Below are 12,500 nucleotides of genomic sequence, written 5' to 3' on the forward strand. Positions count from 1 at the left end.
CCCTACCCTGCTTAGCTTCCGAGATCGGACGAGATCAGGCGTGTTTTTTTTTTTATCTTTTATTATCAAAATTACAAAAACATTTATAATTCTTTCACATCATTTACAACAAATGTTATTATAATACATACACCCTCTAAATTAAACCTCCCCTCTGACGCAAACGGCACCCTAAAAACAATAAAAACATAGCATCAGAAAAAAAAACTCAAATCACCCCTGATACCCCCAACTCATGACAACTCTTCTGAGTCCCTCCCCCAAAGCAAACACCCCTCTGAAAACAAACCACAAAAACATACAAAAACCCCACAGTATTCTCAAAAAACCACTGAGAAAAAAAAAAACCCAAATCAAATCACCCATTTTCCCCATGACCAAAAAAGAAGCCCTCGTACCAAAAAAACCAAAAACAAAATAATTTAGACATCCCACATAATTCCCTCCTCGTTTACTCTACACACATTCGCACCTTCCACAAACATTCTCACAAACTCACTCTCATTCGCTATGTACAGTAATTTAAGATGTGCTTTCCATTCATTCACAAACATTCTCCACACATTCATTTTCTTACTTTCATACAGTGCATAATTCCTTCTGTTAAAAACCGCTTTTCTTGCAAAAGCCAAAATTATATTCATTACATTGTGATTTTTTTGTTTTGTTCCCACCCCCAACAACACCGACAATTCCCACCCCCTTTCATTCCAACACTCATTCTTACTGCATTTCCTCAACATTTCTCTTATTTTTCCCCAAAAATAAACCAATTCCCCACACGTAACAAACAAATGTATTAAATCCTCATCCGTACTTTCACATACACAACACTTTCTTTCATACCTCTCCTTATGGATCTGATGCAGGACGATGCAGGTGAAGATCCTCCTGTGCCTCAGTTTGAAATCTAGGTCAAATATTGCATGTGGTGTATGCGGAATGTTAATGTTCTTCCATATCATGTTGCTTGTTATGTCCGGGTATGTGTCTGTCCATTTTACTTCGGATGTGGGTTTCTGTATTCTATGTGTGATTGCGCACCTATACCAAATTTTTGTAGTGACATCTATAATGTTGTGTTTCTTCTCCCCTAGGCACAGGGAGATCCCCCCCACATCGTCCTGCATCACTCCCTCCTTCTCTTTGATTAATTTTTCCCATTCGCTCGACAAAGACAATTTTACATTTGCAAACACTCCCTCAATCACATCCTTTCTGCACACACACCCTTTATTTTTTAAACCCCTCACCACCATTTGTAAATCAAAATCCCCCCCACAGTTCAGTAAATCCCTTATTCTAATATATCCCGCTTTCGACATAGCTTCACACTTAATTACCCTCTCCCCATTTTTAAAATACGGGCTCGAGAGGAAGGGCAGTCGTAGCACTGACCCTCTCGTTCCGCACTCTGGTACAGTCCAGGATGAAACCTGATACCACGCACTGAGTACTTCCTGGAAAAACCGTGGCAAGTGTTTAAATGAATCCGGGTTATTGATCTGGTACAGGTTGTCCTCGTTGTAGAGTCCAAAACTGCACAGATATTGTTTGAAGTGGTTTTTCCAAACTACGTTCCGGTTCTGGTCCATAAATTTGCCTATCAATTTGACTCTTAGTGCTACTTTTTTTGTAAGTAAATCAATCAAAGCTAGCCCCCCCTGATCTTTAGCCCCTATTATTGTTTTGTGAGCTATACTCGCTGCTTTGTTTTTCCAAATAAAGTCCCTAATGGTCTTTGAAATCTCCTTAAAGGCCCAGTCCGGAAGCGTACAAGTACTCAGCGCATGATTCACTTTGGACAACACGAGAGCATTTGTTACGGCTACCCTTCCTCTCAACAATAGACCCCTCGCTTTCCACAAATTCAATGTTTTTTTAATTTTACCCACCACCTCTTTCCATGTTATATCATCACATTCATTCTCATTTTTCCCCATATTCACTCCCAACACTTTTCTTCTCTCACACACCGTTTTAAATCCCCACTTATTAACTAGATTGGATTCCTTACCTAGTAACATAATTTCTGACTTATTTTCATTTACTTTAGCCCCAGATGCTCTTTCATAAGTTTGTACATGTTTTAATATTAATTCTATATCCTCCTCTCCTTTTACCATTATATTCACGTCATCTGCATACTGTATTATTTTTACGTTTTCCTTACCTATACCTTTTATGTTTACGTCTTCCGATATCAGTGCTGCCAGCGGCTCTGGTACCAAGCTGTACAACAGCGCTGACATCGGACATCCTTGTCTCACTGACCTTGATATTTTAAAAGAATCAGTTAGTTCCCCGTTACATTTTATCTTGCTTTCCGCTCCTGTATACAACATATTTATCCATTCTCTCATTCTCTCTCCGAATCCAAACTTCTCTAACACCTTCCCCATGAACCCGTGATCTACTCTGTCAAAAGCTTTATTTAAATCAATCCCTAGCCATATTCCCCCCTCCCCTTCCATATCCCTGACCGTCTGTTTTATTGAAATGATTGAGTCTGCTATGTCTCTGTTTGGTATACTGTATGATTGTGTTTGTTCTATGATTGTTCCTATTACCTCCCTGATTCTATTGGCTATTGTTTTCGCTATGATTTTGTAGTCTGTGTTGAGTAGGCTGATTGGTCTGTAGTTGTCCAGATTTTTATTGTCCCCCTTGTTTTTGTAAAAAATAGTAACCACCCCTTCCCCTAAACTTTTTGGTATATGTTTCACTTTTTCCATATATTTACTCAATTTGTTCACCAAGGGCACCAGCTGCTCTTTGAAAGCTTGGTAGAATTCCGCAGTTAGGCCATCGCTCCCAGGACTTTTGTTTTTGTTTAACCCCTCTAAAGCACTTCTGATTTCTCCCTCTGTAAACTCACAATCACACCACATTTTATCGTCCTCGCTTAGTTTTTTCTTTAAGGCACCCAAAGCTCTGTTCACACTCACGCTATCACACTCCTGTCTCGAAAACAGGCTTTCATAATAGCCCTTTACTATTTCTAAAATTCCCTTTTTATCTGTCACACTTTTACCTGCTTCATTTAATAATTCGTTTATTTCTGTTCTTTTTTGTTTTTGTTTTTCCAGACCTAAAAAAAAGGCTGTACTCCTCTCCCCCTCATACATATATTGTATTTTACTCCTAATGGCTGCACCCCTACTCTTTTTAAGTTCAATCACTCCCAACTGTTCTTTTAAATGTATGTATTTTTCGACACCTACATTATCTACACTGTCAAGCGATGCTATTTCCTCACTTAGTTGTTTTCTCAAATTCTCTTCCTTTCTATTTTCTCTCCACTTTTTCTCTTTACTATAATTGATACACTTTTTTTTAATTCTGACTTTTACACTATCCCACCACACATTCATATCTTCACTCTCATTCCACTCATATCCCACATCATTCAACAATCTTTCCATACTTTTCACAAACATTCCATCATCCAGCAAGCTTGCATTAAAGCACCATATCCCTCCTTTACGTACATTCGTTTCTTTTCTAAACGTGATTTCTATTCCAGCGTGATCGCTCCACATATTAGTTTTATATTCAACTTCTTTAATCCACCTCACTACCTCGCATGTCACCAAAGCATAATCTATTCTAGATTGTTTTAATCTATTTAGTACAATTTGTCTCCTGGAGAACACCCTCTCCCATGGATGTAGCAATCTCCAAATATCAATGCATTGTTTCGTTATCATTATATCTTTAAGTGTCCCCCTGCTCACATCCCCCTTAAACACATTATTTTTTGACACATCGGTGGGTGTCATCGCCACATTAAAGTCACCGATTATTATACAATTCCTTTCCCACCATTTGCTTATTGCAATGAAGAATGTTTTCCTTTCTTTTTCTCCATTCGGTGCATATATATTTATGATTCTTATATTTTTCGTTTCATACACACAGTCTATTACTATTATTCTTCCTTCTTTGTCTCCATAAACCAAATTTACCCCTGTTACCCGACCCGTTTTGACTAAAACCGCCACTCCTCTCGCCCTCGACGTGCCATTGGAGCAGAAAATATGGCCCACAAAGTCTTTTTTTATGTCTTCCACCAGGGAATCATCCCACCTGGTCTCCTGCAGGCACAAAACGTCATTCTGCAAGGAAAGAATCGCATGTCTTTTTTCTTTGTTCCTTAGTCCATTCACGTTAATCGAAAATAAATTAAAGGCCATTATCATAAAAATAAAAACAAAAAAAACGGATTTACAGGGGTTATTGTCAGTCATTATTTGTCCTTACATTTCAATTTTTTCACCAACTTTTTTCGTTGTCCAAGACTTAGTCTTTTTTGCGCACTCGCCAGTTCACCCACATCCATTTCGCTGCCCGTTTCATTGGGAATGGTGCTTTTACCCGTATTATTTAGCGTGATTTTTCTCCCTCCCGCCTGTCCAACACCACTCTCAGGCATCTCCCTCCCCTCTGTGCTCATGCTTACCCCCGGGTCTTCTGCCACGTCCCTTCCGTCTCCTTTTTTCCCTCTCTCGCTCGTTTTTCGCTGCTTCTGCTGTCCTCCCTCTCCAGCCAGCTCCGGCGTCTCCAGCTCGCACTCTGACGCCCGTTCTCCTCCGCTCTCTCTGCTCTGCTCCATTTCTCCGTCACTGTTCTCGTCTTCTCTGATCTCCTTCCTGCTTGCTCCGATCACCTCCTTCTCCTCCGCCTCCTCCTCGTACACCTCCTCCGCCTCGTCTTCATCCTCGTACACCTCCTCCACCTCGTTCTTGCTCTCCTCTCCGTTCTCACACTCACATTCATTTTCTCTTTTTTTACAGTTTGTGCATTTTGTGCTGTTCGCGCTGCACTCTCGCGCAAAGTGTCCCTGCACCCCACAGTTGTGGCACATAAATTCTGGACACTCTCTCAGGATGTGTCCCGGCTGGATGCACATCCTGCACACTTTTTGTTGTCTATCATGTATTACTCTAAAGTATTCGTTCCCCATCACAGTGTTAAACTTTGTGGAGTAAGGGAGTGACTGTACCTGGTCATTAAATCTGACCCGGACAAACCTCGTTCCGCCAGCTATCATTGTTCCAGGCCACATTCTGCGTTTTATTGGTGATGTCGGTTTCACTCCCCATCCCGTCAGCTTCCAAACTATTTCTTCATCTGTGATATACGCTGGCAGGTTTAAAAAAGACACCACCAGCTCATCATTATTTAGTTCTCTCGCCACGACTCTGGTCTCTCCGATCTTAAATCCATCCAGCAGCCTTTCCTTTCCTTTAATGTTGCTCACCGTCACCTCCAGTTTTTCAGGTCCCAGGGTTCTGCACGCCAGCAGGCCCCCACAGATCATTTTTATGTTGCTCATGACGTGATTTAGAGGAACTTTGTCTCCCACCATTTCAATGTTTAGTGTTAGTTTTCTCTCAAAAGACACTTTTGCTTCCTCTTTTTCTGCTCTCTCGCCACCTCTCCCATTCTCTGCATGCGGAGCAATCAGCCCGCCGCTCCTCTCTCTTCCTCTCTCTCTGTCATCCATTCCGTTCCCTGTTTCATTTGCCGTTTTCATCCGTCCTTTTTGTCCGTCGTTCTTCTCGTTGTCGTTTAATCCATTCCTTTGTTTCAGTGCCATGTTTGTTTGTTCACGTTGTTGTCCGTTCTCTTTTCCTTTTTCCATCTCTCCAGTCCGTGGTCCTGTCATCTTTGTGATCCGTCCGTGTGAGTTTGCTCGCGACATACGAGCAAACATTCACAAAAAACAAAAATTCTTCACAAAATTGTGGAAAAAAAATAGGAAAAAAGGTGAAAAGAAAAACGATCCCCCTAACAGTCAGTGACTGCTGGGGGACATTCACTCACAATCTGAGGTATTTAAATAAATCCAAAGCGCATCCAAAAAACAAACAAATTAGTCCAGCTGTCCTGCTCAGTACTGACACGTCAGCTCTCCTTCAGCACCACACAAACTCTGACAGCAAAAGGGGCGTGTTCAGGGTGGTATGGCCATAAGCCATTATTGTGTGCAGAAAGGGGACTTTTAAAGATGTCATGCCCTTGATTCTGGCTGAATTTTTGGACATGTGAATATGTCTCTATATGAAAAAAAAAAAACATATGATCAAAAAAATGAAAAAGCTTACAGCACCTGGTATTCCCAGGCGGTCTCCCATCCAAGTACTAACCAGGCCTGACCTTGCTTAGCTTCCGAGATCGGGCGTGTTCAGGGTGGTATGGCCGTAAGCCATTATTGTGTGCAGACAGGGGCCTTTTAAAGATGTCATGCCCTTGATTCTGGCTGAATTTTTGGACATGTGAATATGTCTCTATATGATAAAAAAAACATATGATCAAAAAAAATGAAAAAGCTTACAGCACCTGGTATTCCCAGGCGGTCTCCCATCCAAGTACTAACCAGGCCCTACCCTGCTTAGCTTCCGAGATCGGACGAGATCAGGCGTGTTCAGGGTGGTATGGCTGTAAGCCATTATTGTGTGCAGAAAGGGGCCTTTTAAAAATGTCATGCCCTTGATTCTGGCTGAATTTTTGGACATGTGAATATGTCTCTGTATGATAAAAAAAACATATGATAAAAAAAAATGAAAAAGCTTACAGCACCTGGTATTCCCAGGCGGTCTCCCATCCAAGTACTAACCAGGACCGACCCTGCTTAGCTTCCGAGATCTGACGAGATCGGGCGTGTTCAGGGTGGTATGGCCGTAAGCCATTATTGTGTGCAGAAAGGGGCCTTTTAAAGATGTCATGCCCTTGATTCTGGCTGAATTTTTGGACATGTGAATATGTCTCTATATGATAAAAAAAAACATATGATCAAACAAAATGAAAAAGCTTACAGCACCTGGTATTCCCAGGCGGTCTCCCATCCAAGTACTAACCAGGCCCGACCCTGCTTAGCTTCTCAGATTGGACGCGATCGGGCGTGTTCAGGGTGGTATGGCCGTAAGCCATTATTGTGTGCAGAAAGGGGCCTTTTAAAGATGTCATGCCCTTGATTCTGGCTGAATTTTTGGACATGTGAATATGTCTCTATATGATAAAAAAAAACATATGATCAAAAAAATGACAAAGCTTACAGCACCTGGTATTCCCAGGCGGTCTCCCATCCAAGTACTAACCAGGCCCGACCCTGCATAGCTTCCGAGATCGGACGAGATCGGGCGTGTTCAGGATGGTATGGCCGTAAGCCATTATTGTGTGCAGAAAGGGGCCTTTTAAAGATGTCATGCCCTTGATTCTGGCTAAATTTTTGGACATGTGAATATGTCTCTATATGATAAAAAAAAAACATATGATCAAAAAAATGAAAAAGCTTACAGCGTCTGGTATTCCCAGGCGGTCTCCCATCCAAGTACTAACCAGGCCCTACCCTGCTTAGCTTCCGAGATCGGACGAGATCAGGCGTGTTTTTTTTTTTTTTATCTTTTATTATCAAAATTACAAAAACATTTATAATTCTTTCACATCATTTACAACAAATGCTATTACAATACATACACCCTCTAAATTAAACCTCCCCTCTGACGCAAACGGCACCCTAAAAACAATAAAAACATAGCATCAGGAAAAAAAACTCAAACCACCCCTGATACCCCCAACTCATGACAACTCTTCTGAGTCCCTCCCCCAAAGCAAACACCCCTCTGAAAACAAACCACAAAAACATACAAAAACCCCACAGTATTCTCAAAAAACCACTGAGAAAAAAAAAACCACCAAATCAAATCACCCATTTTCCCCATGACCAAAAAAGAAGCCCTCGTACCAAAAAAACAAAAACAAAATAATTTAGACATCCCACATAATTCCCTCCTCATTTACTCTACACACATTCGCACCTTCCACAAACATTCTCACAAACTCACTCTCATTCGCTATGTACAACAATTTAAGATGTGCTTTCCATTCATTCACAAACATTCTCCACACATTCATTTTCTTACTTTCATAGAGTGCATAATTCCTTCTGTTAAAAACCGCTTTTCTTGCAAAAGCCAAAATTATATTCATTACATTGTGATTTTTTTGTTTTGTTCCCACCCCCAACAACACCGACAATTCCCACCCCCTTTCATTCCAACACTCATTCTTACTGCATTTCCCCAACATTTCTCTTATTTTTCCCCAAAAATAAACCAATTCCCCACACGTAACAAACAAATGTATTAAATCCTCATCCGTACTTTCACATACACAACACTTTCTTTCATACCTCTCCTTATGGATCTGATGCAGGACGATGCAGGTGAAGATCCTCCTGTGCCTCAGTTTGAAATCTAGGTCAAATATTGCATGTGGTGTATGCGGAATGTTAATGTTCTTCCATATCATGTTGCTTGTTATGTCCGGGTATGTGTCTGTCCATTTTACTTCGGATGTGGGTTTCTGTATTCTATGTGTGATTGCGCACCTATACCAAATTTTTGTAGTGACATCTGTAATGTTGTGTTTCTTCTCCCCTAGGCACAGGGAGATCCCCCCCACATCGTCCCGCATCACTCCCTCCTTCTCTTTGATTAATTTTTCCCATTCGCTCGACAAAGACAATTTTACATTTGCAAACACTCTCTCAATCACATCCTTTCTGCACACACACCCTTTATTTTTTAAACCCCTCACCACCATTTGTAAATCAAAATCCCCCCCACAGTTCAGTAAATCCCTTATTCTAATATATCCCGCTTTCGACATAGCTTCACACTTAATTACCCTCTCCCCATTTTTAAAATACGGGCTCGAGAGGAAGGGCAGTCGTAGCACTGACCCTCTCGTTCCGCACTCTGGTACAGTCCAGGATGAAACCTGATACCACGCACTGAGTACTTCCTGGAAAAACCGTGGCAAGTGTTTAAATGAATCCGGGTTATTGATCTGGTACAGGTTGTCCTCGTTGTAGAGTCCAAAACTGCACAGATATTGTTTGAAGTGGTTTTTCCAAACTACGTTCCGGTTCTGGTCCATAAATTTGCCTATCAATTTGACTCTTAGTGCTACTTTTTTTGTAAGTAAATCAATCAAAGCTAGCCCCCCCTGATCTTTAGCCCCTATTATTGTTTTGTGAGCTATACTCGCTGCTTTGTTTTTCCAAATAAAGTCCCTAATGGTCTTTGAAATCTCCTTAAAGGCCCAGTCCGGAAGCGTACAAGTACTCAGCGCATGATTCACTTTGGACAACACGAGAGCATTTGTTACGGCTACCCTTCCTCTCAACAATAGACCCCTCGCTTTCCACAAATTCAATGTTTTTTTAATTTTACCCACCACCTCTTTCCATGTTACATCATCACATTCATTCTCATTTTTCCCCATATTCACTCCCAACACTTTTCTTCTCTCACACACCGTTTTAAATCCCCACTTATTAACTAGATTGGATTCCTTACCTAGTAACATAATTTCTGACTTATTTTCATTTACTTTTGCCCCAGATGCTCTTTCATAAGTTTGTACATGTTTTAATATCAATTCTATATCCTCCTCTCCTTTTACCATTATATTCACGTCATCTGCATACTGTATTATTTTTACATTTTCCTTACCTATACCTTTTATGTTTACGTCTTCCGATATCAGTGCTGCCAGCGGCTCTGCTACCAAGCTGTACAACAGCGCTGACATCGGACATCCTTGTCTCACTGACCTTGATATTTTAAAAGAATCAGTTAGTTCCCCGTTACATTTTATCTTGCTTTCCGCTCCTGTATACAACATATTTATCCATTCTCTCATTCTCTCCCCGAATCCAAACTTCTCTAACACCTTCCCCATGAACCCGTGATCTACTCTGTCAAAAGCTTTATTTAAATCAATCCCTAGCCATATTCCCCCCTCCCCTTCCATATCCCTGACCGTCTGTTTTATTGAAATGATTGAGTCTGCTATGTCTCTGTTTGGTATACTGTATGATTGTGTTTGTTCTATGATTGTTCCTATTACCTCCCTGATTCTATTGGCTATTGTTTTCGCTATGATTTTGTAGTCTGTGTTGAGTAGGCTGATTGGTCTGTAGTTGTCCAGATTTTTATTGTCCCCCTTGTTTTTGTAAAAAATAGTAACCACCCCTTCCCCTAAACTTTTTGGTATATGTTTCACTTTTTCCATATATTTACTCAATTTGTTCACCAAGGGCACCAGCTGCTCTTTGAAAGCTTGGTAGAATTCCGCAGTTAGGCCATCGCTCCCAGGACTTTTGTTTTTGTTTAACCCCTCTAAAGCACTTCTGATTTCTCCCTCTGTAAACTCACAATCACACCACATTTTATCGTCCTCGCTTAGTTTTTTCTTTAAGGCACCCAAAGCTCTGTTCACACTCACGCTATCACACTCCTGTCTCGAAAACAGGCTTTCATAATAGCCCTTTACTATTTCTAAAATTCCCTTTTTATCTGTCACACTTTTACCTGCTTCATTTAATAATTTGTTTATTTCTGTTCTTTTTTGTTTTTGTTTTTCCAGACCTAAAAAAAAGGCTGTACTCCTCTCCCCCTCATACATATATTGTATTTTACTCCTAATGGCTGCACCCCTACTCTTTTTAAGTTCAATCACTCCCAACTGTTCTTTTAAATGTATGTATTTTTCGACATCTACATTATCTACACTGTCAAGCGATGCTATTTCCTCACTTAGTTGTTTTCTCAAATTCTCTTCCTTTCTATTTTCTCTCCACTTTTTCTCTTTACTATAATTGATACACTTTTTTTTAATTCTGACTTTTACGCTATCCCACCACACATTCATATCTTCACTCTCATTCCACTCATATCCCACATCATTCAACAATCTTTCCATACTTTTCACAAACATTCCATCATCCAGCAAGCTTGCATTAAAGCACCATATCCCTCCTTTACGTACATTCGTTTCTTTTCTAAACGTGATTTCTATTCCAGCGTGATCGCTCCACATATTAGTTTTATATTCAACTTCTTTAATCCACCTCACTACCTCGCATGTCACCAAAGCATAATCTATTCTAGATTGTTTTAATCTATTCAGTACAATTTGTCTCCTGGAGAACACCCTCTCCCATGGATGTAGCAATCTCCAAATATCAATGCATTGTTTCGTTATCATTATATCTTTAAGTGTCCCCCTGCTCACATCCCCCTTAAACACATTATTTTTTGACACATCGGTGGGTGTCATCGCCACATTAAAGTCACCGATTATTATACAATTCCTTTCCCACCATTTGCTTATTGCAATGAAGAATGTTTTCCTTTCTTTTTCTCCATTCGGTGCATATATATTTATGATTCTTATATTTTTCGTTTCATACACACAGTCTATTACTATTATTCTTCCTTCTTTGTCTCCATAAACCAAATTTACCCCTGTTACCCGACCCGTTTTGACTAAAACCGCCACTCCTCTCGCCCTCGACGTGCCATTGGAGCAGAAAATATGGCCCACAAAGTCTTTTTTTATGTCTTCCACCAGGGAATCATCCCACCTGGTCTCCTGCAGGCACAAAACGTCATTCTGCAAGGAAAGAATCGCATGTCTTTTTTCTTTGTTCCTTAGTCCATTCACGTTTATCGAAAATAAATTAAAGGCCATTATCATAAAAATAAAAACAAAAAAAACGGATTTACAGGGGTTATTGTCAGTCATTATTTGTCCTTACATTTCAATTTTTTCACCAACTTTTTTCGTTGTCCAAGACTTAGTCTTTTTTGCGCACTCGCCAGTTCACTCACATCCATTTCGCTGTCCGTTTCATTGGGACTGGTGCTTTTACCCGTATTATTTAGCGTGATTTTTCTCCCTCCCGCCTGTCCAACACCACTCTCAGGCATCTCCCTCCCCTCTGTGCTCATGCTTACCCCCGGGTCTTCTGCCACGTCCCTTCCGTCTCCTTTTTTCCCTCTCTCCACAAAGTTTAACACTGTGATGGGGAACGAATACTTTAGAGTAATACATGATAGACAACAAAAAGTGTGCAGGATGTGCATCCAGCCGGGACACATCCTGAGAGAGTGTCCAGAATTTATGTGCCACAACTGTGGGGTGCAGGGACACTTTGCGCGAGAGTGCAGCGCGAACAGCACAAAATGCACAAACTGTAAAAAAAGAGAAAATGAATGTGAGTGTGAGAACGGAGAGGAAAGCAAGAACGAGGTGGAGGAGGTGTACGAGGATGAAGACGAGGCGGAGGAGGTGTACGAGGAGGAGGCGGAGGAGAAGGAGGTGATCGGAGCAAGCAGGAAGGAGATCAGAGAAGACGAGAACAGTGACGGAGAAATGGAGCAGAGCGGAGAGAGCGGAGGAGAACGGGCGTCAGAGTGCGAGCTGGAGACGCCGGAGCTGGCTGGAGAGGGAGGACAGCAGAAGCAGCGAAAAACGAGCGAGTAAGGGAGTGACTGTACCTGGTCATTAAATCTGACCCGGACAAACCTCGTTCCGTCAGCTATCATTGTTCCAGGCCACATTCTGCGTTTTATTGGTGATGTCGGTTTCACTCCCCATCCCGTCAGCTTCCAAACTATTTCTTCATCTGTGATATACGCTGG

The 12,500-nt window shown here is 41.2% G+C and overlaps 4 non-coding genes and 1 pseudogene across 4 annotated transcripts; all 5 read right to left on the reverse strand.

Annotated features, from left to right (window-relative positions):
* Positions 1 to 6,103: 6,103 nt before the first annotated feature.
* Positions 6,104 to 6,212, reverse strand: LOC132985560 (5S ribosomal RNA; annotated as a pseudogene).
* Positions 6,213 to 6,333: 121 nt separating this feature from the next.
* On the reverse strand, positions 6,334 to 6,452 carry LOC132986370 (5S ribosomal RNA). Its single transcript, XR_009675521.1, has one exon. It is a non-coding gene; the product is annotated as a 5S ribosomal RNA (ribosomal RNA).
* A 121-nt stretch (positions 6,453 to 6,573) lies between these two features.
* LOC132985917 (5S ribosomal RNA) lies at positions 6,574 to 6,692 on the reverse strand. The gene has a single exon (XR_009675139.1). It is a non-coding gene; the product is annotated as a 5S ribosomal RNA (ribosomal RNA).
* Positions 6,693 to 6,814: 122 nt separating this feature from the next.
* Positions 6,815 to 6,933, reverse strand: LOC132986321 (5S ribosomal RNA). Its single transcript, XR_009675509.1, has one exon. It is a non-coding gene; the product is annotated as a 5S ribosomal RNA (ribosomal RNA).
* A 121-nt stretch (positions 6,934 to 7,054) lies between these two features.
* Positions 7,055 to 7,173, reverse strand: LOC132986017 (5S ribosomal RNA). Its single transcript, XR_009675233.1, has one exon. It is a non-coding gene; the product is annotated as a 5S ribosomal RNA (ribosomal RNA).
* Positions 7,174 to 12,500: the final 5,327 nt, after the last annotated feature.

Source organism: Labrus mixtus, chromosome 12 (genome assembly GCF_963584025.1).
Source record: "Labrus mixtus chromosome 12, fLabMix1.1, whole genome shotgun sequence".
Classification (NCBI taxonomy): domain Eukaryota; kingdom Metazoa; phylum Chordata; class Actinopteri; order Labriformes; family Labridae; genus Labrus; species Labrus mixtus.